Raw genomic sequence first — 19,788 nt, forward strand, 5'->3', positions numbered from 1 at the left:
CTTTGCTTTAATGTCTATAGCGTGCTCTGTTGAGGGGATGCTCTGGAGAACAGCACAGCTATTGGACACGAATTTGTGAAGGCGTAAGCCTCTCTTTGCACACAGCTCACGTGCCTCCTTTGCTATCTGAATGGCCCTTTCAACAGACTCAACACTAGTGATGCCATCGTCAACATAAAAGTCTCTGGCAATGAACTGTGATCCTAATGGGTGTGTGTGACTGTGTTCTTTGGCGAGCTGCTTTAGTCCATAATTCGCACATCCTGGTGAAGACACGGCTCCAAACCAGAGGTTGCGCTAGACTTTTTCATTGTCCGTCATTTTGACGGGCAGGGTCGTAAAAAATCCGTCATTGTCCATTATTATCTGTCATTGTATTTTAACTTTTAAATGGTTATATTAGGCCTAAGCCATAATGCTTATATTTAATAGCCTCAATTGTTTTTTATTGACTTATTGTCATAAAAAAAATAATTCACAGAACAAGCGTGTTTTAATAATAATTATTTATTATGCATTTCTTTTCTGACGATCAGAACTTTTTCAGCTGTGAAAACATAGCGGCTGTGCCTTAGAACGATGGGCTATTTTAGCCGAACGAAGTCAATTATAGTGAAAATACAAACAGCTCAAGCAGCTCAAACTTTCCTTCTTGGCCGCATGGATTTGAACAGTGCGCTTGCCTGCGTGTAATCAAAAGTGTCAATGGATTCTGCTGCCGAGGCGATTGACATTAAATGCTGCGCCTTTGCCTCCGACAGACGACTTCTCGTGGCGGTTTTTATTTTATTTTGAAGGCTGAACCCCCGCTCAGCTGCAACACTAGACACTGGGATAACCAGCGCCACCTCAGCCAACGCTCTAAAATCGGGAAACATTTCCCCTAGCGAAGTGATGAGCAGCCGACAGGAGCCCCTGAACGAGGGATTTCCCGACCCTGCCAGCACTCTCTTCATCGGGAGAAAATCCCTCTGCATGCGGTACAGGAGACAGCGAAGTGACACAAACGACTCAATGCATCTCTTTTAAATAGCAAAATTACGCCCACATGCTTTCTGCAGATGATTGAGAAGGGGAAACAGCCCACTGAAACAGGTAGATAGCCTACACTACTGCAGCCATAGGCTACATCTCAGACTGTGCTAATGGCACAGACCGCTAATGGTTTTAAATCGGAGCATGGCTTTGAGTGCGATGGAGCTGAACTTGCGCAGCTGGCTACAATGTATCGACCCACTGAACACCAGAACAGCCGTAACGTCGGCTCAGATTGAAAGTTGGTGTCGGCAATGAAGCTTATGCAGAGTAAGAAAACTGTCACAACTTGCCTGGTATTTCAATTGTGATTTTTATTGTTGTGTTTATTATTGGTAATGATCATTGTAAAAATCTGTCAAAATGACGGACGGCCTTCAGATTTTTCCGTCATAGCTAAAAAATATCCGTCAATGACGGACATTTGTCGGTTAACGCGACCTCTGCTCCAAACAGATGGACCTTCATCCTGAATTCTTCGGGAGGTGGGCTTACATCGCCGTTCTTCCACCATAAGAAGCGTAGGTAGTCACGGTCCTTCTCTGAGACATGGAACTGGTGGAACATCTTTTCAATGTCACACATCATAGCAATGTGATGCTGGCGGAAACGAATGAGAACACCTGTGAGACTGTTAATCATGTCTGGGCCTGGGAGAAGGTGTTCATTGAGGCTACTTCCCTTGTACTTTGCCGAGCAGTCGTAAACTACTCTCAGCTTTTCAGGCTTTTTGGGGTGATAAACACCATGGTGAGGTATGTACCATTTTTCTCCAGACGTGCCTTCTGCGCTTACCTCTTCTGCGTCACCCCTTTCAATGATGTCTTTCATGTAGTTAATGTAGTCGTTCTTGTAACTTTCATTTGCAATGAACTTCCTTTTCAGGTGACTGAGCCTCACGGCAGCAAGCTGCTTGTTATCAGGTAAGCACGGTCTCTCTCTGAAGGGGAGGGGCATTTCATAATGTCCATGTTCGTTTGTCTTTATGTTTTCCTTTAATTTGTCAAGAAACATCAAATCCTCTTGCGAGACTGTTTTGTCATCACTTTGAATGTCTCTGAAATCAGTCTCCAGAATTCTGATTGCATCCATTGGAGTCACTGCAGGCAGCTCCTTCACAGTTACTCGGTGACAGTGACTGTTTGACATGTGCGAATCAGAGTGAGGTGCAGAAAAGCCAACAATACTCCACCCTAAGTCGGTAAGAATGGCGAAGGGTTCATCATCCTTTCCTGTTATGACCCGTCTCGGTACAAGACTCCTTGGACAATTGTAGCCTATCAGTAGCCCCACCTCGCAACTAAGGAGGGGCGGTATTTGGTCTGCTATTGCCGTGAGATGTAGCCATCTTTTTGCCGTTTCGTGTGTTGGTATGTGTTGTTTGTTCACAGGTATGCAGTCTTTGGTGTATGCGGGAGGCAGTTTGATGTGCACAGTGGAATTGAATCCTCTCACTCGCAGACCAGATGTGCGTTCACTTTTAAAGACCATATTTTCACCCATCATGGTAGTGAGTTTCAGTTTAACTGGGCAAGTAGTCAGCTGCAGCTCTGTACACACATCTTGCTCGATGAATGTTGTGTCACTTTGTGTATCCAGCAAGGCGTACACAAGTTTTTCTCTGGATGGATTCTTTTCGTTAGACACCCACACCGGCACTATCATGGAGGTGTTTTCTGACTGACCTTGGCTGGTGACGTTGAGGGACAGAGCAGGTGTTGGGTTCGTTGTACTGCGTTGTGCTGAATCTTTGTCTTGACCTTTTCCGTAGTTGTCATCATGAAGACATGTGGGATGTCGTCTTTTGCATGAGTCACATGTGTGGCGGTGCCTGCACTCCTTTGCGCTGTGACCAGGTTTTAGACATCCATAACACAGTCTGTTGTCTTTGATGTACGCTCTTCTATATTCCAGTTTTCTTTTCATGAAGTCTGGACATTTGCAAAGCTGGTGACTGACATTCTGACATAGCATGCAGGGGGGCTTGACCTTTTCGTTTGTTGATGTATGCTTATTATTTTCCACCACTGTATGTGTGTTGAAGGCACTGGCTTTGTTTCTTTTGCCTTCCCTTGTGCTCCACTTGTCTTGACAGGATTCTGCTGGATGGAGAGCGAGGAAAGAGGTGACTGGATTGCAGGCAGTTTCGGCCTCCACTGACATGAACTTGGCAAAGTCCTTGAAGCTAGGGAAATCCTTTCCCTCCGTGAGACGTGCTGTCACTTGCCGGTTCCATCGTGAGGCTATCCACTCTGGCAGTTTCCGCATCAACTTCTGATTTTCCTCACAGTCGTTTAAGATGTTTAAGCCTTTTACATGGGGCATGGCCTGCAGACAAGCATTTAAGAAATCTGAGAAATCTCTCAGTCCTTCAGCATCTTTAGACTGTATTTTTGACCAGTTGGATAACTTTTCCCTAAAGGCCTTTTGAATGATAAACGGCTGGCCGTACCTCTGATTGAGCTTGTTCCATGCGTCACTGTAAGCTTCACTGTCGCTACGATAGAAAGTCCCTTTTATGCATTTGTGAGCTGAGCCACCTACATATCTCTTGAGGTAGTGCAGCTTATCGGTAGTGGGGATGTTCTTTCTATCTATAAGTGATGTGAATGAAGCCTTCCACTCAACAAAGTCAATTGGATTGCCATTAAACACTGTGGGCTCTGGCATTGGAAGTCTGTTAATAGCAATGCTGTCCTGAACGGCTTGGGCTAGGCAGGATACATCGATGGCAGGAGATGGAGTGACAGCCGTGTAAGGGTGCGTTATGGCAGGGGGAATAGAGTTGTGTGGCATAGGATCATGACATGACTGAAAAGACTGGGCATCAGACTCCTCTTTCACTTCTCTGTTGTATGCTTCAAGTCTGGCGTGGGCAGCTTTCAAGTCTTTTTCAGCTCGTAATTGTTCTAATTCGGCCTTGTGCTTTTCTAATTCCCTTCTGTGTTCTTCTTCTAAAACACGAATTTTTTCCTTCTGTTTCTTTTCTTCCATTAGCACCTTATATTCAGCCTCCTTAGCAGCTAACTCCGCCGCTGCTTCTGCTCGCTTGGCTGCAACACTTGAGTGCGTGGAACGATGACTGCCAGTCAGTATTGAAGCAGTGGAGCCATAAATGGACCGCGCATAGTCATGCTTAAGCAGCTCATGCAAACGCTGCCCTTCATATTCTGCATCATATTCTCCATTTACTTCAGTCAGTCTTACGTTCAAGATTTTGACAATGTCAATCGTCACCGCTGCACAAGCATCAACTTTACACCTTAGCTCAGTATCGGGCGTGCCGTGCTTTCTCAATTCTTCATACACATTCATGATATCCATTTTCCTTATTTCCAAGTTGTCTATAAGGGATGTTAGGCATTTTTCAGCTAGCTCAGATTTGAGTTCATTGCGTGTTTGACGAGCTTGGGCTTTCCACTGTTCATACAAGCTAACAAGTTTCTTTGCTCGTTTGCACTGTTCATCTTCACGGTATGCTAGCATCTTTTCAGTGGGAACTCGCGCTCTGTCAGAACGTCTGGCTAAATCTGTATCAACATCTTCATTGCTTAACAGTTCGTCGAGAATTTTCTGCTTGATTTGCAATGAATCTTTTAGTTCGTTACTAACAGCACCTTGTTCTGCTTCCCTTTCTATGATTTCCTTGTATTCCTGAATTACCTTTTGAAGGATATCAATCTGCTCCTCTTTATCCTTGCCGTGCAGAGTAGCATCGTTTCCCTCCATTTTTGTTATCCTTTGTTCGTCTTCTTGCTGCCTTTACCGCCAAACCGTCTTCAATTCACCGCTGCACGTATCCCTTTCATCCATAAAAGTGTTCCTTTCCGTCCGTAGAAGTTGTCCTTGCAGCAGGTTTACTGAAGAGGAGAAGCTTTTGCAGGGGAGGATAAAGTTCTTACTTTTTCCGTGGAGGATAAGTTCTTACTTTTTCCGTGGAGGATAAGTTCTTACTGTAACGGATCCCCGTATATAACTGGTTTGAGTCTTTACTGCTGGTTCAAATTTACTGTTTTATTTTCTCTTGTTCAATACTACATTCCTTATACTTTCAAACTATCACCACCGTAAGAACTGTTTGGCCTCATACGGGTCCATTAAAACTATAAAATCCTTCTATTTTACACACGTACATCCGTTCGTGACCAGATCATACACTGTACTAAAAAGTTACACGCTAACAAAGTGACGTATGATTAACATTTTACCTTTCAAAATAAAAGTCTATAGGAAAATGAATGGCATAAGGCCTGTATAAAATTCTTAAACTAATTCCGTGTTCACAATTATGCAAATAAGTACAAATTAAACTAAAAATGAATTATACCTTCATGGGGTTATTTACAGCAAGCCTTATCAAATCAAGGTCAGTTTAATGTACTTTATGTTATAAATATGTGTACCATTTTAGCTTGCTGCCAGACGATTTTTTCCGATAGGAAAACTAAGTATATCTCACTCTCTCTAGCACACCAGATTCCATTGACAAAATGGCTATTTTACTTTGCAGCACAAAGGAGTTGCTAGTGTACTGCTGCCTCATTGAGTTCGTTTATGTAATTTAGGTAAATCACAACAAAGCTGAACTATCAACGAAGATATAGAATAGCACAATTAAACGTAATCATTGAGCCAGCAGTAGACCAGCAATTTCTGTGATGCAGGTAAAATTGCTGTTTTTGCCAATGGAATCAGGTGTGCTGGAGAGAGTGAATTAACAAGCATACTTCAGTTTCCTGTCGGAAAGGGCTGCTTGATGGCAAGGTAAAGCAGGAAAAATATACATTAATATAGTAAGTGTACACTGAAAATGGAAATGTATTTTATCAATGTAATGTTAAAACCAACACAATCTTACAGTATTCAATACAATTCATAATAATACAGAAATAAATATTAACACAATGTTAGCATTGATATATGAGGAGATAGTTTCAAATGCAATTTATGTGTGGCTATAAGGGACTTTCTGACATCTGTTTTATATGCTTTCCTGTTACAGATTTGAAGAATACCAGATGAGTAGAAGCATCATAGATGAACCACAACAGCAGCCGCCTTGGATCCAGCCTTTTCTCTGCTGTGGGTGGAGCACCATGTACTGGTCAATCGTGACATCAAGGCAGAGGTGGCACAACAAGTTAAAGGTAAATATTTTTGACTTCAATGCAACTTTTTTTCTTGTAGTCTGATCTTATTGACAGCATCAATAATTGCATTTTTCAGTCTAACACTGTATTGCCAACACCAATGGTAATAAGGGCTCTTTTGTTTCTGCTTTTAAATGTTTTTCCAGAATGGATCCTGCAAGATGCTGCAGAGACGCCCTTTTGTTCTGGACACTGAACATGAGTCTCTTCCTTCACTCTTCCGAGTGGCCACCAGGGTCTTGGCAGTTCCTGCCTCTAGTGCTCCAGTGGAGCGAGTTTTCAGCCATGGTGGCATCATACTACGTCCCCATCGTGCACAAATGACTGACAGAATTTTGGCCAGTTTGATCTTTTGCAAATGCAATGCAGCATAGGGCTCTGACATAGAAAAGTACAACTCTGTTCATTGTCATGTTCATGACACTTCACATCTAGTCCCCTACCAGACACACACACACACACACACACACACACACACACACACACACACACACACACACACACACACACACACACACACACACACACACACACACAAATGAGTTAAAAAGACTGAAAATATTTTTTATAAAGTGGTAACACATTTGGAAAAGTTACATTCAACTGTTTTTGTGATCCTCCAAATACCTGTTTGAGGGTGAAGACATGTTTTTTAGTTCAAGGCTAGATTTAGGTTTTAAGATGAAGAGTGTTTTGCAAAAATGAGGATCTTTTGAGACGCATTTATAGTGCAATAAGCAATGGAAATACAATGTCAGCACTTTCTGTGGAAATTACATTTGCATTTGTTTATTTCAAATGTGTTTGAACAATGCTCTTTTTTTGATACTTATATACAGACCTTAAAAACATACATGATTTGTGTAAATATTATTTCTCCGTTGTTAAAAGGACTCGAAAGGACTTGAAACTCAAACGGTAGGACTTGGGACTTGCTTGTCTTGACTCGGGACTTGCTTGTCTTGAATCGGGACTTGACTCGGGACTTGAAAGCAAAGACTTGAGACTAACTTGTGACTTGCAAAACAATGACTTGGTCCCACCTCTGACTTATGGTGTGTAGCCTACGTTCTTCTGAAATTCCATCAGATGCCTATGCCAGGTAGCTATTCCTGACGAATAGAAACACTAGAAACAACAACTTAATCAAGAGAGGATTACAGGAGCATTATCTCGCGATTGCTCATTCAAATGACCTGCACATTGGGGCATCGCTGAATGCGGGCAGGCTAACTGACGTGACTGACAAGTGAACACTGAACCAACTCGAAATCGTATTACATTAGATTATTCCTTGCAAGACGAACACGAAATCTGACGTTTATGTTGTAATCTCTTTAAACGTTAGCACAGCAAAGCACTAACACGGACACAGAATATTGTGGCAGAGAGTTGGTGGTGATGAACATTGTTATTTGTCAGACCTACTGTCAATCATCTTTACATGAACTCGCAAGGACGCGCACAATTGATTCAAAGCGGTCAAGCGGCGCTTCACGACAACGCCTCAAAAGGGGAATTGACCAATCAAAAAATGAGATATCGTCCCATTGACCGCCAGCCAAACGCTTAACATCTTGAAGCGGCGCTTAATTGTGTTATGCCAAATTTTACAGCTTACTTTGTCAGTTTGTCTCTGCAATACACAGCAGCACAAGCAAGTAATGAATCGTTAAATATAACAGAAACACGTCCACGTGAAGCTTTTTTTGAAGCATCGCTTCATCTGCTTAAATGGACGGGCCGCCACTGACTCTGAGTCACTGTGTGTGTATTAGCTGTCTGAATAAATCCATATTTCTCTCTGCATACAGTGGGTGGAAAGAGTAGGCTAGAAAGAACCACGATTTATTCTGATCGTTTGTTCTTACAACCCAGGTGAGACTGCTGTTTCAAAGAGGAATGCACATTCATCTACCATTATGTACTTTTAATGATTGTATAACGCTTTAAATCTGCATTATGTTCAGCTTTTATCTGAGAAAATACATTGTGAAAATGAAGACAAATCTCAAACGCTGTGATCTACTGATGTAAAAAAAATACACATGTTGACACTCTGCTTTGCGCTCAGCTGTGTAATGTGCCTGTGACATGTGCACTTAGTCATATTGCATTAAAATGACTGCAACACAAGTGGAGCATATTCTATATAGAATATGAAAATGAACTTTCTCTTCCGCTCATCGAGCACAATCCCACTCATACTCTCGTGTTTTTCAGGCCTCATCGCACTCTCTGTCATGTGGTAAACTCCATTTATATGTGCATGCTAGTGGTGAATGGTATAATAGCTTGGACGCTCCACAGTGCTGATGGAGAATAATGCAGTTTTCTTATGAGTGGCTTTGGCTCTTTTCTACAGATGTGTGTGTGTGTGTGTGTGTGTGTGTGTGTGTGTGTGTGTGTGTGTGTGTGTGTGTGTGTGTGTGTGTGTGTGTGTGTGTGTGTGTGTGTGTGTGTGTGTGTGTGTGTGTGTGTGTGTGTGATTTATGCATCTATACAATTCAGCGTCTTATGCCCCAACGCCAGATCAATTATATTTACAGAGAAATGTTCTTGAGCACCCCTAACCGAAACAAAATGTAGCTTTGTGTACAATTGTAAGGTTTAAATATAGCTTTGTTTCACAATACACTATTGTAAGCTAAGATACAAATGTGCACATGAAAAGAATCCCTTTACAAGGAAGTGAAGGTAAGATCTTCTCCTTTCTCCTTTGAATAAGAATCCACTCAAGAGAAAGCTTCAGATGTAACTCCTTTGATATATTTTCTTGATATTGATTGATTTAATCCTACATTTGACAAAACATTTATAAAAGCTACTCTCTCACAACTTTTGTGGTTTTATGTGATGAAACAGTTTGAATATTTATGTATAAATAATATCTCCTCAGAAGAGTCTGTGTGTATTTGCTGTATAGCTGACCGTAGTTCATCTGGGCCTGCGCTGCACACAGTGGGCCTTTGAGAGGTGACCCCCCACTGTCAGGGTGAATGGAGCAGCAGCAAGGGGACAGCCATGCATCTGAGTGACTCTGACATGTCTGTTTGTTTAACATGCATTATATATGAAAGACCAGAGTGAAAGAAGGAATGAGCATGAGAGCAGGGCAGCAGAACAGAGAGAGGGATGAAGCGAGAGACACCAATGAAAAGACAGACACTGGGAAGAGAGCGAGAGAGGGGGCAAAGGGAAGCTGCTGTTTACAGTTGAGTGGAGACATATTGTAGGTGGAAAGGTTCAGTTTCCTGCAGTAACAGGGCTAAATTTAGTCTTATGAAGGAAGAATGAAAGTCAAGTACAGGAAAGTACAGAAGAGATTTCTGTAAGGCTCAACTCAGAGCACCTAAGTAATGCTGTCTGAGATGATATTATCCTCACTATTAGAGAAAAGAGGTTGTCATATGGTACAAAGGCAGGTCTGACCATCCATTATCACTCAGTGTGTCATATACATTCTTTCTGTTTAAATATACATGGAAATGTAGTTCATTATGGGATGGAGACAGTTTGCGGAAGACTTATAGGTTGAGCCTGTAATGTAATTGACGGGTCCATTAACGCTGATAGAAGTGTAAATAATTTAAGCGTGTGTGCTCCTCATCAGCCTTACTTTAGAGAGGCAACTGAAAATGGCCAACACAAAGGCATTTTCCGTCCTTTAAGTCTAATGAATGGAAAAGACAGTGAGTCTGACTGACAGACACATATTCAGACTGCATTAAAGACACAGAGGGAGTCGAGAAAATGCATGAGTGAGGGGGGAAAAAGTGTGTGTGTGTGCGCGTGTGCGTGTGTGCGCGTATTTTGGAGGCTGTAAGATAGGCAGGAGATGGTAAGAGAACCACAGTTGAAGTCAACACGCCATACTAACCTGCTGTAATTCAATAAAGTCAGTGCTATGTCATGATCCTTGATCAACAATTCAAATCTGCATCATCGCATAATATGCAAAGTTACAAAGTAAACAAGAGTGGAGTGTGTTTGCAAATTCATGTTTGTCCAACGCAGTGAGAGTCGACCTCTAGAGGGAGCTCTTATCATTCTAAAGCATTATGTGAGTGCTTATAGTCTCTCCTAACACAGCTCCCCATTTAAACATACAGTACTTATGTATAATTCCAGCCATGAAGCTCAGACACGCTTCAACCTTACAACATTTCTGTTTTTGGTGTAACACGTGTAAATACATTAAAAGATGGAATACCAGGTTTTCCCCGAAGAAAACTTGCAGATTTGGAGTTAGGTCTGTCGTAAACTCTGTTACTTCTGTGTAAGAACTGAAGTGACACTGTGCTTCTGGCCTGGATATGAAAGTGAAGTGTTTTTTGAGGACATCACACCTAACCTTTGATTCAAGCGAGTCACTGTTACCCACTGTCACACCGACTGAACATCAACTAACATCTTCAAATGCATTTAAAGTCCTTGTGGATTTGCATCAAAATTAATGAAAACATGGCTTCAACTACAAGGAAAAGCTGACTAGAATATTTTCCCAATGTTGTTCTGTTTCCAATGAGACATTTTATTGGAGAGGTGTTACTTAATATAAAATATTTTATAAAAATAAACCAGTCTACAACTCATAGCTCTTTGTAGCCTATGAATGTCTTAGCTTTTTTGGGTTCACATTCCAAGGTGTGCCGTATGTAAACAAAGTAGGCCTATCTGATATAATCTCATGCGTTTAGCACAGTTTGGAGTGTGTCCCGCTAATGTTAGAACGTATCATCATTGGGTTGATCGCCATCCATAGGTAATGTTTTTTAGATGAGGTCAGATACAGAACCAATTCAAACCATCAGGATACAGTTTCATAATAGTTTTATATTGCACATAGACACATGCCGGTGGACTGCACACGCAATGTACTGCATTCTGTATACAAACATATATGAATTGGTAATAAAGGTTGCAATCTCCTGCAATGAGCTAAAACGTTTACAGAATTCATGATTTTATGTTGAAGTACTTCACAGGCAGAAAGTAATATACAGGAAATATAAGGGAATTATTATTGAACCATTGCCTTCATCTATACAGTATGTCTTTGAGTTTCATGAAGTGAATTTTCAGACTTAAATTATCATCAGCAGTAGCGGTTTTGGGCATGGGCGAAGCAGGCAGCCGCCCGGGGCGGCATTTCGTGGGGGGCGGCACGAGCGAGCACTAAAAGAAAAAAAGTCATCTGGGCCGCGAAGCGGTTTTCTATCTAGGCGCTCGGAGGGGATCTCGCCCGGGGTGTAATTCCATGCAGAACCGCCACTGATCATTAGTGTTCATCGTCAACTGAAGAATCCTAGGAACTTCATTGATTGGATCAATACGGGGAAAACAGTGCTCTTTGTCCGTGCTGTAAGTTTCTTTGCCTTCATAAAAATGATTTGACCAACCAAATTGTCTTCCATTCTTTCTAGTCACCTACCACCATTACCTGCAGACCAGGGACGGTTTGTGTATTAGTGCAACACTCTACCAACGGGGAAAAGAGGGCTTTTTTTGTAACAAAGCAGCAGTCGTAATCAGTGTTGTAGACGTTAGATCTGTCAAAAACGTCATTGTCCAATCAGACTAAAATCGTGCTTAACATGGTCCCGCACCTTTAGGGGCGATTTCAGTCAGGCTGAAGTCAGGGTTCTCTCATAGACTCTCATGTTAAATGCATTTTTTTCAAATATCAGAGCTTTCAATGCAATCTCTATGGCTTGCCCATACGCGCTTTCGTCATACGTAACTGAGAAAAAAGCGGGCAGCTTCTTCGATCACGTCACTTACTACTCTCAAGATGGCTAGCGTTCAGTGCAATTCCATTGTGTCTTTGAAAGAAGTTCCTTTTAGTCGGCGTGCAAATCCAGATAAATTGGCATTAAAATAAGGACCTCAAAGACCAATTTTGACCATTCAACAAGTTTCTACAAAGGGGGGAAGACCTACACGCGAGGATTTTCTACAAATTGGTATGAGCGAAAAACCTGGCTAGCAGGCTGTGAAGTAGCCAACGCAGTCTTCTGCTTTCCCTGCCTACTTTTTCACCCTGAAGGTGGCACGGAAGACAGCAATGCTTGGACGTCGACTGGTGTAACACATATGCACCATGTATCTGAACAAAATAAAGACATGAGCTGTCGAAGATCCACATGGATAGCTGCTTGAGATTTTCGTCTTTTGGGAGGGTGAACATTCCCACTCAACTGGATGAGGGATAAAGGCTAGCTGTTCGTCGCCACAATGATGAGGTGAGCAAGAACCGTCACATCCTAAACCGGCTTGTCCAGTGTGTGACATTCTGCGGGGTGTTTGAGCTAGCTTTGCGAAGCAAAGATGAAACTGAGGGCTCCACCAACCCTGGCATTTTTCTCGGACTGGTCGACTTGGTTCCACGGTTAGAGGAAGGTTTTGATGAGCATCTAAAACATGCTACGGTATTCAGTCAATAAATACTTGACTTAATATGCTGCCCCTGTCTTTATGTTGTTTCTGAACATATCTTTTTGGCCTGTTTAGCTATTTTACATCATACATCATTGGATAAATGTAAATAGTTAATATAATAATAAGTAGAATAATTCATTGTGGACCCACACCATTTCTGCTTATAGAAGCTCCTGGATGCAACTTTCTTCCATAGCTTTCCACCTGTAACTTATGTAGCTAAAGGGGAAATATTTCTGTTGTGCCATCTAGTGGACACAAGAGGGATCTCTGTCTGAGTTAATCATCCAACAACAAATTGATATGGTCTTACTTAATGTACCCATTGAATGGGTCAATAGGTGACCTTAATCACTATCAGAAAAAAATGTCCACCCTTAGATTTTTCTCAGGAGCCGCCACTGCTGCAGACACTCATTTCTGTTGCACTGCACCTCCTAGTATTGGTTAAACAGCGTATCCTGACTTGGTTAAAGAAGTTCAATGGACGTGTATTACCTCACGTGCATTTGAACAAATTCTATTCCAGCTAAGTTAATTAAAGGCAAACTTTACAGGGATTTATGTATGTGTATGCTGTTAGTATGTGCTTACATCTAAAGCTTTGAGGTGGTTTTTCTGTTTCTGTGATTTCAAGTGTTTGTGATAGCCATCACTCTCTTCTGCTGTGTTTTCGCAGTATATTGGTGTGAATGTGTGTTTGGGCCTGGGTGTTTGTGTGTGTATAATACAGTGATTGGTGGCAGTCGGATATGGCAGTGATTCACATTTGCGTGTTGCATCACACCCAACATCCCCAGCGGGAGGAAGTCTCCTTTCCAGATATAATAGAAAATAGCTCTGCTTGAAAGCCTTGAAAAAAAGAGATGGATTGAAGTTGTAACAAAGAGTACCATTATTATTTCTAATGAGATATGATGGAGATTTTTATTCCACATTGTCTACATAGTTCAGTACCCTTACTTTATGGCAATATTGATCGCATGACTGTGGATGCTGAAGAAGAGAAGATTTTACACCAAATTGCTAAAGGTTTTCTCAGAAATACTTTAAAGCTATAATGTAATTAATAAAGTTTCTTTATTCGAGTTATGCGTTTTACAACCAAGTCCTTCATCTTACTTTGGGTTGCCAGTAACCTACCTATTCAATCGAAAGGAAATAAGGAATCACTTAAGTAAAGAAACCAAATGAGGGGAAACCCAGTAACATAGTGATGTTGGGAAAATGCTGATTCATGTTAGTCAGGTGGGCTCAACTGTAGCCGTATTGAGTATTTAAATTAGTTTATTTTCTTAGCTCAGGGCTGGGATTCAGTCTAGGGTGGTTCCCCCCTTTAATTCCGTTCTCCAGAAAATCAGCCGTAAAAATAATGAATCTGTTTCAAAGCAAATTAAGAAAATATGAATATCATGCCCATGCTTTCTTTACTGATTTTAAAAAGTAAACATTTTACTTTTACTATATACTATTGTAATGTATCCCTGTCATCTCAATATATCTTTATGCTTTAACCACACAATCACTTACTGTCTGGCTGTGGCCTGCAAGCCACAGATTGCACTATTCCACCCATAGCCAAGGGAATGGGGCATTATGCAACGAGTGGCCTTCCTCAGGTCATTAAGATGCCCTCACTCAGCAAAACTGGTACATCTGCGCGTGCTGATCAGCCTGGCCCTGTGGTTGGTGGAGGGATGATAACAGCACGCTAATTAAAAAGCCATTTATTGGAGTGAAAGGCCAATTAAAGGGCCTAATATTTGATAAGGCTCTCAGTTCACTAAGCAGCAAGCCCACCTGGGAAGTATTTATTAATTGTTAATGGAGACTGTAATTAATATCCAGGGCGGATTAATGTGCAGCTGAATATTATTCATATTCACAGAGAGGGGGAGGAAGGGAGAGAGAACAAGTACAAATGAGAGAAAGATTTGAAACTTGGCATTTCGCTCTGGTAGGGTGTAGTGAACACAAGTGGTTCTTATACAGGTTTGTCATCAATCCAGAGCGCTGCTGCCGTGGAGCACAACGTTTCCTTTTTCAATGCAAATCATTCAAGCAGAAATTCAGATTTTTTTGTAGCAGTTCTCCTTTTTCTAATGTGAGCAGCCAGTTAGATTGGGATAGTTTGTTCCTTGTTACTCTGTATGTTTATTTTTACACATACTTTTGTAAACAAGCTTTGTTTGTTCCACATTAGACTTTTTGAATACTTGGAAGAGAGGAGAATGCAATATGCCACATGCAATATACACGAGCATAATGTTTTGTAATGAATTGATTTAAATTTCACTTTCAAATGTAAGAGGACCAGCTACATTTTTTCTTTCATTTTTCCACATGTTTTATTTAAGGATTGAAAATACATAATCATTTTCCAAGTTGGGTTCTGCTCCTCTCGTCTTTCCTTGTTTTTAGTCACACTGATCAGAAAATGAGCAGGTTGTGAAAAAATTGGCAGTACGAATTATGGGACAGTCTAAAGTTTAAGGGATAATCAGCTCCCCACTCCACAAAATACAAAAAATGTCCTTTCTACTTGTGTGTAGTACAAAGTATTTAAAGTATTGGCGCTCTTCTGTGTCCCTGCCTGGTGTCAGTTGTCCTTGCTTCTGTCCCTTAGAAGCTGGCCTCTATTTATAAATCGTGTTTAAACAAAAACAGTGTTCTCCTGGTCACTGAGCAGCACAGAGCTTTGGAGAGTCATTTGCCGTGTTCCTCAGCTTCTCAACAACAGAGGACAGACCAAGTTGAACTTTAGATAACAAAATGATTTCCCCCTAGAACCGGCCTCTTTCTCCCCCTTTCCTTTTACAAATAGCTTTGTTTGTTACTGCTGCTGTGAGCCGAGTTATTGTCTGACTGTGAAGATGGTTTCCTTTCATTTTCTTTTTATTGTGATGAGGTGTTTTGGTTTTCCTTTGACCTTGTTTACATCCCTTCCACAAGCCATTAGGAACTATGTAGTGTGTCTTCATTACAGATGGCTGCTCTATTAGCCAAGACTAATAGACATGGTCACTGAGGAAGGACATGCCAATAGCACTAAATATGCTAAAGGTAACGATCCATTGGATTGGTGGCAAGATTAAGGTTACGGCTAAAGGTTCAGGTTAGAGTTACAATCTCACATTGGTGACTAGGGATAGAAATTGATAGTGTTTAGTGACTCCTGCAAACTGTCAAGGGGCCAGCTGTTTACCACTGGCAAACAGGAGGTAAACCACACCACACAAGCACTGTTATCTACTCTTGTTGCAAGTTATTCCCAATCTGAGTTTGACTTTGACATGCCATGCTTGTGTGTCTGCATCTCTTGAGGGATGATGTTGGCAGGACACATTCTGTTGGATTAGACCTGGCATTATATGAATAATACACATGCCTCAACCTCTGTTATTTAAATGTTTCATTAATTATGAAGAGACGCTGACCATGAGCTTTGCACCTTTTTGTAAGTTGCAGACTCTGGGCTTTTTGGCATAGAGGGTGAGTGTGTGTGCGTGAGTTCATTCAAATGGATGGGTGTTTGTGGTTACAGAAAGTGTGATTAAAGCTGACATTCTTTGATTTAATGAAATTAGAAGGCAATTAGTGGATTCATTGCCTTTTATGGCCAATCCTTGAAATGTCATTCTGTTTACTGTAATTCTGCAAACAACCAACTCAGCAGCTGCAAACCAGGCAGAGTAATACATGGCTCCATGTGGGGAGAGTCTGAGGGCACACACAGCAAATAGTGATCGTTTCAATAATAGATGTGTGTGTCTGTGTGTGTGTGTGCAGCTTTATTGGTCAATAAAAATACTCAGGCCTGAGTTGGAATGTGAATTTATTGTCGCTATGGTCAGTTAGTTGTATGTGCATGAGCGTGTGTAGCAGTATTAAGGCCACAATATCCAGTAAATCAGTCAGACACAGCAGACAAAGTGCTATGTTGAAACTTCACTGTAGAGCATATACACAGCTAAGATGGATGGTTGGTAGGGGGGGACTATTAAAGGATATAACAGTAAGAAAGGGAGGGGGGGGCGAATGAGTGGAAATCCGCAGGAAACGGCTGCTGAACGGCGTGCAGATCAATACTAATAACCACAGACAGAGAACGACTTCCTCTCAGAGAGAGCGAGAGAGAGAGAGAGAGCGAGAGAGAGAGAGAGAGAGAGAATATTGTAAATTTGTCTGTTCTGCAAACTCTGTTGGTCTCTTTCTTTCGGTTTTAATAAGAGGGCAGGGCAAACAGATGGCTATGTTTTGGGTGCCACTTTATCACTGTGGAAACCTGGTGCCACCCATCTACTCCTCCTACAGCCGTAACTGAGCTCACAGTCATATTGGGAAGATTAGGGGTGTGTGTGTGTGTGTGTGTGTGTGTGTGTGTGTGTGTGTGTGTGTGTGTGTGTGTGTGTGTGTGTGTGTGTGTGTGTGTGTGTGTGTGTGTGTGTGTGTGTGTGTGTGTGTGTGTGTGTGTGTGTGTGTGTGTGTGTGTGTGTGTGTGTGTGTGTGTGTGTGTGTGTGTGTGTGTGTGTGTGTGTGTGTGTGTGTGTGTGTGTGTGTGTGTGTGTGTGTGTGTGTGATGGAGGGTTGGGGTGCCATACAATTCGTGGTGAATTAGATTTTTCTAAAAGCATCTCTCAATAAGAGGCTGCTGAATGTGTTTGCCCTAATGGCCTGCCATTTTATATTTCTTTAATTAAGTTACAGAGGAGAAAATGGTCAACCCTGCCGTGCATTTCCACACACACACCCCCTTGCAAAGTACACTACATTTTCATTCTAAGCTGAGGTGCAGACATTAACCTCGGCTAATTCTGTGTGCCAGAGAGAAACTGAAGCTGCATAATACTTACCTCCCAACACTCAGCACACTGGGAAATCCAGTTTTGTGTGTGTTTCTTGTGTGTGTTTCTGTGTGTTTCTGTGAGTGAGTGTGTACATATTGGTGTGCAGCGACTACGTCAGCTGAATGTACCAACTCTGTATCAAAGCATAATAATGTGATCCCAGCTTACTTTAGAGTGACAATCCCATTTCACCCAGGCTTCACAGCTTTGGTGAAAAATCAACACCTTGCTCAGACTCAAACATATTCATGCTCCGTTGAGTTGAAACTTCCCTGTGAGCGGGTGCGTATGAGAGATAGAGGGGCAGAATAAAGAAAGGGTTTGTCTGATGTCAGATGAGAAAACTGCACACACATGCAGATATGTTAGTGTTGCACTTTTCCTGACAAATAGAACAAAGAATACAGTTTCCTCTTTCTGGTGCCAAATATGAGAACCAAAAGCAATCTGTCCAAAGCGCATGTCTCCCCCAGTACAGTGCATAGTTGTTTGAGGATCCTTTTCAGATCATTTTTAACACATACAGTGTGTGCGTTAATGGAAAGTGGACTTGTTGTGATTCCCAGATGGCAGAGAGCTCATCGTCTGCTGCTATAGAGACACATTTAGGACAGAGCTTTCATAAGCCAGTCATTATGTTGAAACGCAAGAGCAGATGGCCCCCCCCCTAAAGCCACGCCTGGAATTTGCTTCCAACAATCACCACAAGGACATATTGTCTGTAATATTTTTCCAGCGTTACTGTTGTAGGTAAAGACCCATGGCAATGGAAAAGGAAAAGTGATAATATCTTTGCTTGAAAAGCAATATGTTGTAATTAATTCAAGTAGTGTGTGTCATAGTTTGTCCAGGCAATCTGCTCAAAAATGCTGTACGTATACTCATCAACTAAACTTGAATAATAATGTTGAAAGCTTTGAGGAAAAACAACAACATTGGAAACATAGACTTTAATGTTTTATTTTATCAACAATATGCAACTTTGAAACACAATGACAAAATGAGCTGTGTACGTGTAGGTATTAATGTGCAAAGGTGCACCTGAGCTACATGACTCAATACTGGTTCAATAAGGCTTAATGTCTGCCAGGTAAGTGAATACGAATTTGCTCAAACATAACGGTGCATATGAGTCCATATTGATTTAATGAACATTTCACTGACACATATTTAGTTGTCAACAGAGCAACCTTCTATAAAATATGTGCTAATAAATAGTCGACCCTATGACCTATAGATTTTCTCTAGGGCTATCCTCAGATGGTGCTATGGCTTATTAAACAACAATGATACATATCACCATCGACCCATCCTAATCAATTATTGAATCCTAAAGCCTAGGCCATACCTGCATATTTGACAGCCCCTAATGGCCATATCTATCTGTTCCTGCCATTTTTGCCCCTCCCTCTCTCTGATATCGACTGAGCCAAAGCTAAGAAATGACTGGTATTGAGTAGAACAATCTCTGGCCAAAATTGTATTGACTTGGACAGTAGGTATTCATCAAAGCTAATTCTATTGGTGATGAAAGGTCTTGGATTTCACAAGAATAAACATACACTTCAACACATGCTTAAAATGAATATAACCAATGAAGATGTTTTGAGAAATTAAACGTATCTATTTGCCAAAATAATTTACATTTTCTTTTGTTATTTTAGTTATTTTAAGGGGTCTTCGTAAAACTGCCTGAATCTAGCTACCTTGTTGTCTGTGTCTGATGACAAGTAAACAGAGGGTAAAACATGTACATTAGCAACAAGAAGTGGTAAGGAGTAAATTGTTAATCATATTCCCTTTATTGTTGATTATAATCAGACTGATACAATATTTATAAAGATTAATATTGGAAAAAATATATATTTGTTAGTGACAAAAATAACGCTGACGTTTTATTGTCTGATATTCATTTTTAAAACATGGACACAACCTCTTTTTAATGAGGATTGCTAATTTGTACAGCAATGTTTCCTATGAATGTTTTTGCTGATATAGGCCCAATAGACACTAATTATTTGAAAGGTGTAAATACTAAATGTTTTCAATAGTACAATGAAAAGAAAGGAAATACCCATTCGGCTCAGTTGGCCTTCAGTTTACAGTTAAGATGATGATGATTTTGATAGAACAAGTAAACAAGACTCACATGCAGCACTGACAAAGGCCTATCATCTCTTCATAGAAAGGACATGGTACATGAAAACCTTTTGTATTTTGATTAAAATGATGTCGATTCCACACGACAGAAGACATTTTTGTAAAAATATAATGGTGGTTCATTTCATAAGCAAAGAGGAGCTGAGAGTGAATGA

General features: G+C 41.1%; 1 long non-coding RNA gene across 1 annotated transcript in view; it reads left to right on the forward strand.

Moving 5' to 3' along the window:
- Positions 1-12,267: 12,267 nt before the first annotated feature.
- LOC134871950 (uncharacterized) overlaps positions 12,268-19,788 on the forward strand; it is a 39,364-nt gene continuing 31,843 nt past the window's right edge. Inside the window, exon 1 of the long non-coding RNA XR_010166762.1 lies at positions 12,268-12,430. This is a non-coding gene — a long non-coding RNA (uncharacterized LOC134871950). The remainder of the gene's footprint in view (positions 12,431-19,788) is intronic.

This window comes from Eleginops maclovinus, chromosome 1 (assembly GCF_036324505.1).
Source record: "Eleginops maclovinus isolate JMC-PN-2008 ecotype Puerto Natales chromosome 1, JC_Emac_rtc_rv5, whole genome shotgun sequence".
In the NCBI taxonomy this organism is placed as follows: Eukaryota; Metazoa; Chordata; class Actinopteri; order Perciformes; family Eleginopidae; genus Eleginops; species Eleginops maclovinus.